The sequence below is a fragment of the Macaca nemestrina genome, chromosome 8 (genome assembly GCF_043159975.1).
Source record: "Macaca nemestrina isolate mMacNem1 chromosome 8, mMacNem.hap1, whole genome shotgun sequence".
Lineage (NCBI taxonomy): Eukaryota > Metazoa > Chordata > Mammalia > Primates > Cercopithecidae > Macaca > Macaca nemestrina.
The window spans coordinates 44130099-44137374 of NC_092132.1; the positions used below are offsets into that span (position 1 = coordinate 44130099).

The following is a 7276-nucleotide window of genomic DNA, read 5'->3' on the forward strand; positions in this document are numbered from 1 at the left end:
GTTGAAACTTTCAGTTCCATCCCCCAGCCTCTGGGGAGGGTGAAGAGGTTGGAGGTTGAGTTGATCACCAATAGCCAGTGAGGGAATCAATCATGCTTATGTAATGAAACCTCCATAAAAATCCACAATTATGGAATTTGGAGAGCTTCCAGATTGCCGAACACATGGAGTGCCTGGAGGGTGGCACTCCCCTTCCTCCATATTTTGTCCCATGCATCTCTTCCACATGCCATTTGTCTGTATCCTTTGTAATATTCTTTTTTTTTTTTTTTTTTTTTTTGAGGAGTCTCACTCTGTCGCCAGGCTGGAATGTAGTGGCGCAATCGTGGCTGACTGCAACCTCTGCCTGTCGGGTTCACGCCATTCTCCTGCCTCAGCCTCCCGAGTAGCTGGGACTACAGGTATGCGCCACCACACCCAGCTAATTTTTGTATTTTTAGTAAAGACGGGGTTTCACCATGTTGACCAGGATGGTCTCGATCTCTTGACCCCGTGATCCGCCTGCCTTGACCTCTCAATGTGCTGGGATTACAGGCATGAGCCACCATGCCTGGCCTTGTAATATTCTTTATAATAAATGTGTAAATGTAAGTAAAGTGTTTCTCTGAGTTCTGTGAGCCACTGTAGCAAATTAATTGAACCCAAAGAGAGGGTGATGGGAACCCTGATCTATAGCCAGTCAGTCAGGATGCACAGGGGCCTTATTACTGGCATCTGAAGTGGGGGCAGGGATCAGCAGTGTTATGGGACTAAGCCCTTCACCTGTGGGATTTGATACTATCTCCAGGTACATAGTGTCAGAATTGAGTTGAATTATTGGACATTTAGCTGATGTCTACTGAATAACTGCTTGATGTATGGGGAGAAGTCCCCATACATCAGATGTCAGAAAGGGTGTGTTGGTGACTGTGCAAGAGACTAGAAAGGAAAAAAAACAAACAAACAGTGCTTTCCCTCAAAACAAGGAGTGAGAGAGAGAGAGAGAACAGACCAGAGTTCTTCAGAGGGATCCCCTTGTATGTATGGTTGTGCTGTACTGATCCCCATAGGCAGGTAAGGAGACCACAGAGAATGGGGAAAGAATCACTGAGAAGATGTAGGTGGAACAATTCCAACAGCTCACAGAGACTAGAAGAGTTTATATGCGCTAGCCTGAGTGGAAAAACCTCCAGATAATTAGAGCATTGTACCCGTAAGAAGGGTTATTACTTCATAGTGAGACCAAATAAATCAAGAAGTCCTAAAGATTGTTCGGAACTCCCCTTCCTAACAAAGCTTAAAAGCAAGTCTTGAAAGGTTCAAACTATTTCCAAATAACTGCATCTCAGAACAGAGCCCAGCAACATTTAAATAATAGTTTAAACATGCTGAGCATTTAACAATGTAAAATTCACATTGTCCAGCATCCAGTCAAAAATTATCAGGCATGAAAAGAAGCAGGAAAATACAACCCACAGACAGAAGGAAAAAACAATCAAATGAAACAGACATAGAATTAAATTAGCATACATGGACCTTAAATGAGCTATTATAAATATACTTCATATGTTCAAAAAGTTAGAGGAAAATCTGAACATCATAAGGAGAGAAATGAAATACACATAAAGGACATAAATGGAACTTCTTATAGATGAAAAATACATTATCAGAAAAGAAAAAACACTGGCTTGGAATAACAGCAGATTAGACACTGGAGAATTAAATACTAGTGACTTTAAAGACAAAACAATAGAAATTATACAAAATGAAACACAGAGAGAAATACGATTTTAAAAAGTCTATAAGAGCTGGGCATGGTGGCTCAGGCCTATAATCTTAGCACTTTGGGAGGCCAAGGCAGGCAGATCACTTGAGCCCAGGAGGTGGAAACTGGCCTGGGTAACATAGCAAAACCCCATCTCTTCAAAAACTAAAACACAAAAATTAGCTGGGTGTGGTGATGTGCACCTGTAGTCTCAGCTACTCAGGAGGCTGAGGCAGGTGGATTGATTGAGTCCGGGACATCAAGGCTGCAGTGAGCCCTGACTGGGCCACTGTGCTGTAGCCTGGGTGACAGAACAAGACCCTGTCTCAAAAAATAAACAAACAAACAAAAATAATAAGAACTGAGTATCAGTGACCTGTAAGACAATATAAAATGACCTTGTAACTACAATTACATTTGCATGTACTTACTTGTAATAACAATTACATTTACATGTAATAAACACATGTACTTGGAGTGCCATATAAAGAGCAGAGAGAGGTATTAAATTCCTTGGCTAAATTTTATAAAACATGTGCAAGACATACACTAAAAACCAAAAAGCATTGCTGAGGGAAATTAAAGAAAGACAGATATGCCCTATTCATGGGTCAGAAAACTCAATATTGTTATCTGTCAGTTCTCCCCAAATTGATATATAGGTTCAATACAGTTCCAATCAAAACCCCAGCATTTTGTAGAAATTGACAAACTAGGTCTAGAATGTATGTGAAAAATGCAAAGGACCTAAAACGTATAAAGTATTTTGAACAAGAAGGTTAGTGTGGAATGAGTTATATTATTTGATTTCAGTACATGCAATAGAACTATACAGCAATGGAGAGAGTGGTATTTGTGTAAAGACAATCATATACGTCAGTGGAGCAGAGAGTCCAGAGATAGTCTCATTCATATGTGGTGAATTGGCTTTTGACAAAAAAAAAAAAAAAAAAAAAAAAAGCCCAAGGTAATTAAGTAAGGAAAGAATAATCTTTTCAACACATGGTCCTGGAAGAGTTAGTTATGCAAATCTTCCATATGTAAGAAAATAAATCTCGACCCTTATCTCAGACGATACAGAAAGACTAACTCTGAATGAACCATAGAGCTAAGGGTAAGACATAACGTTATACGACTTTCAGAAGAGAACACAAGAAAATCTCTGTGACTTAGGTTTGGGAAAGATTTCTCAAATCGAACATAAGAAGCCTGAAGTACAAAAGAAGAACTTAATAAATTGGACGTCATCAAAATTAACAACTTTAGTTCTTCAAAAGACACTGTTTAAAAATGGAAAGAGGCCAAGCAGGGTGGCTCATGCCTGTAATCCCAACCCCTTGGGAGGCTAAGGAAGGAGGATCACTTGAGGTCAGGAGTTTGAGACCAGCCTGGGTAACATAGCAAGACCCCATCTCTACAAAAAGGAGACAAAAGAATAGAAAAAAGACAAAACAATAGAAATTATGCAAAATGAAATGCAGAGAGAAATTTAATTTTAAAAAGTTTTCTAAAAACTTTTTTTAAAAAGTTTGCCAGATACAGCAGCTCATACCTGTAAGCCTAGTTACTTGGGAGGCTGAGGCTGCAGGATCTTCCTTCCTTCCTTCCCTCCCTCCCTCCCTCCTTTCTTTCTTTCTTTTTCTTTCCCTCTCCCTCCCTCCCTCCCTCCTTCCCTCCCTCCCTCCCTCCCTCCCTCCCTTCCTTTCTTCCTTCCTTCCTTCCTTCCTTCCGTCCTTCCTTTCTTTCATTTTTTTAGGGACTTTCTGGTGAATACTGGAAAAGCTGCTAGACAAATTCTAAAAGAGCTATAACACTACGTGGATATTTTTCAATACATATGTTGAAAAACTTTTTGTAGATTTGCAATAATTTGAAAAAATTCAAAGATGAACTGTGTAGCCTAGAAATGTTAAAATTAAGGAAAAGTTAGGTATGCCATGAATGCATAAAATGTATGTAGATACTAGTCTATTTTATCATTGACTACCATAAAATATACACAAATCTTTCACATAAAGTTAAAAGTTAACAAAACTTACACACACAAACGCGGACTGTACATGGCACCATTCACAATCAAAAGAAATGGAAACAAACATAAAGATGGAGTATTAAATCAGAACTGCATAAATTAACCATAGTACATCCTGTGGTACTGTAATAACTTCATAGGCACCTCCTGCTGTTATTGTGGTGAAGCTTACATTTTAAGAATATCCACTTAACATGCCATGTAAGCTATTCATCTCCATGTGGGCAGTTCGTCTCTCCAGTAAGCTGCACATCCAAATAAAAAGTGATCTTTGTTGGTTCTCAGGTATTTTTCATTGTGTTCGTTGTAATACTGTAATCCTTGAACACCATGGGACCAGTATGAAGTGCCACCAGTGATGCTGGAAGTGCTCCCAAGAAGCAAGAAAAGTAATGTCAGTACAGGAAAAGGTTGAGTTTCTTGATGTACCATAGATTGAGGCTTGTAGTAGCTGCAGTTGCCATTTTAGACAGAGGATTCATCTTGTAAACAGACAATAGAAACTTACGGTATTGATAAATATGGTACAGTACTGTAAACGTATTTTACCTTCTTTATGATTTTCTTAATAACTCTTTTCTCTAGCTAGCTTTATTGTAAGAATACAGTATATAATATGTATAACATACAAAATATGTATAAATCGACTGTTTATGTTAGTGGTAAGGCTTCCAGTTAACAATAGGCTATTAGTTAAGTTTTGGGGGAGTCAAAATTTATATGTGGATTTTCAACTGCAGGAGTTGGGGGGGTGTTGGTGCCCCTAACCCACACGTGGTTCAAGGATCTATCATATATAATAAATTTTTACCACTCAAAAATATTAAGAAAATAAACCACTCAATTTAGGTAAAAAAAATTGGCAAACTTTTTGAACAGACACTACACCAAAGAAGATACATGAAGTGCTGCTACCTACATAAAACGTGTTATCAGAAAAATGTGAAAATTAAAACTACAATAAATTACCACTGTACAGTCACTAGAATAGCTACAATTTTAGAAGACACATAATATCAAATGTTGGCGAGGATCTGGAGAACTGGCACTCTCAGGCTGTGCTGGTAAGAATGTAAAATGGTGTAGCCATTTTGAAAAACAGATCGGTAGTTTTTAAAATAAAGGCTGCCATATGCCCTGCACTTTGACTCCCAGGTATTTATCCAAAAGAAATGAAAATATTTGTCTGCCCAAAGACTTATGCACCGATACTCAGAGTAGCTTTATTTATAGTACGTAAAAACTGACACCAACCTAAATGTCCACCAATGGATAAATAGAAAAACATATATTGTAGGATATTCACAAAATAGAAAACCACTGAGCAAAAAAGAAAGGAATTCTTAATAATAGCAACAACATAGATGAATTTCAAAAACATCATGCAAAGTTAAAAAAATAAGGTTGGCATAAAGATTATAACAGCATGGTTCCATGTGTATGAAATTCTAGAAATGGCAAGATGATGGTAACGGAAAGCAGACCATTGGTTGCTCAGGGGCAGGAGTGGGAGAAGGGGATTGACTGCAAGGGACATAAGGACATTTTAGAGGGTGATGTAAAAATTTAGTATCTTTACTGTGGTGGTAGTTACACAACAACATACCTGATTTCTAAAAATCACTTAATTGGGAACACTTAAAATTGGTGAACATTTACTGTATGTAAATTATATCTAAGTAAAACTGACCCCACCCCAAAATGAAGCATGTGTCATCCCCAGTTCACAGATGAGGACACTGAGGCTTACAGAAGATTGGGAACATGCTTACGTCACAGAACCAGCAGGTAGTGACTTCAAGATTCAAACCCAGGTGACTAAGTCCACAGCTCATCTTCCTTCTTCCACATCTGGTTTCCTCCCTTGCTTATTCATTCCACAAAAAAGTATTGAAGACTCATTAAAAGAACCTAAAAACTAGCAGAATAAGTCATGTATTATGAAGGTCCCTTGGCCAAGAGTCTATGGTTTTCCCTACTTAGTTCTTGCCTCTAAGCTCCTCCCTTATCAGGCCCTTCTTGCAGACTATTGCCCCGTCCAGGGCATGAAGGTGCCATCTCTGAGATATGCAAGGCTCTCCAAGGCCTGCCCTCAGCCTGGAATGCCTGAGCCTCCTGCCCTGCCCTACCCAACCTGCCTCTCCCTCCTCCTTCCTTCCTCAAATCCTGGTCTTTTGCTTCCCTTATCTCCAGACTCAAATTCACTCCATCCCATCCTTAGCACTTGGACTTGATATTTACCAGCTCTCCATTATTTTGTTATTTGACTCCCTTTGGCCTTTGTCACCTACGGGCTATGGACTCCCTAACTAGACCTTGAGCTCTATGGAATGCTACTCATTGAGGTAGTGTTCCCACAAAGCACCAGACAGAATCTGTTACACATCTGGCACTTCCAAGCAGGCTCTTGAATCTTCTCAGCCCCACTTAGTTCAACTGAGCAAACCCTCACTCGGCCCCTGCTCTGGCTCACGTCATGCTGGTGTTACAAATACACACATGAGTAAGACGAGGTCTTGGTCTTCCCGGACCTGCAGCACAGCGAGGGAGAAAAGCCTGTGAACAAGTAACTACCCACCAGGGCAGTGGACACAGAGACAGAAATATGAGCAGGTCCAGCTGTCACAGAAGGCAGGCGCTTGCTCTCCTTGGGGTGGGCATGGCGGGAGCCAGTGTGGACGGCAGGGGAATCTTCTCGGGGCAGGTGACCCCTGTGCTGGATTTAAAGAATGGAGAGGAGATGTAATGTAAAAAGCCCCAGAAACGCCGTGTGCAGAGCCATTGACACATGAAGGGGCACAGCGTTTCTGGGAAGCAGAGTTTGGTGTCATTGAGTATGGAGGGTAAAGGGGGAGGGCAGGACCTGAGGTCTAGGAGGTGGCAGGGCCAGGAAAGAAAGGGCTCTTGCTACAAGAATCAGAGACTAAGCCAGAGCCAGATTTGTTAACAGAGGCCAACTCTGACCCAAGTACAGAAAGTAAAGTGACAGAAATAGCACGTACTGGGCTTCCAGTATGCGTTAGTGTTGGACACTCTTCTAATCACCTTACAGGTATCACACCACTTGGTCCTCACAACTCAATCAGGTAGTAAGTAGCATTGCTATCCCCATTTTACAGATGAGGAAATTGAGGCCTAGAGAGGGTGAGTAATTTGCCCAAGGTCAGTATGTTCTCAGGAAGTTTGACTCAAGAGTCCAACTTTAATCACTTTGCTTCTCTTATCCTGGAAATACCAGAAGGATTTCAGTTTTTAAAAGGCCTCCAAATAACACTAGGCCAATCATAAGGAATGAATGCAGTGTAAGTAAAAATCTAAAATAAAGGAAATAAAGCACACTCAAAATACCAAGGAGATACATAAGATTATCCCAAATTATTTTGAGATGAATGCTCAAAATTACCAAGGAAGGATATTCCTCCTGGAAAAACAGCTAGAGGTTTATACACCTCTTAGTCTGTAGACTAGCAGGGCTATTGTCTGGATAAGGTTATGACTTA

General features: G+C 40.2%; 1 non-coding gene across 1 annotated transcript; it reads right to left on the minus strand.

The window, feature by feature from the left end:
* Window positions 1–3498: 3498 nt before the first annotated feature.
* On the minus strand, window positions 3499–3560 carry LOC112425641 (U7 small nuclear RNA). The gene has a single exon (XR_003016760.1). It is a non-coding gene; the product is annotated as a U7 small nuclear RNA (small nuclear RNA).
* Window positions 3561–7276: the final 3716 nt, after the last annotated feature.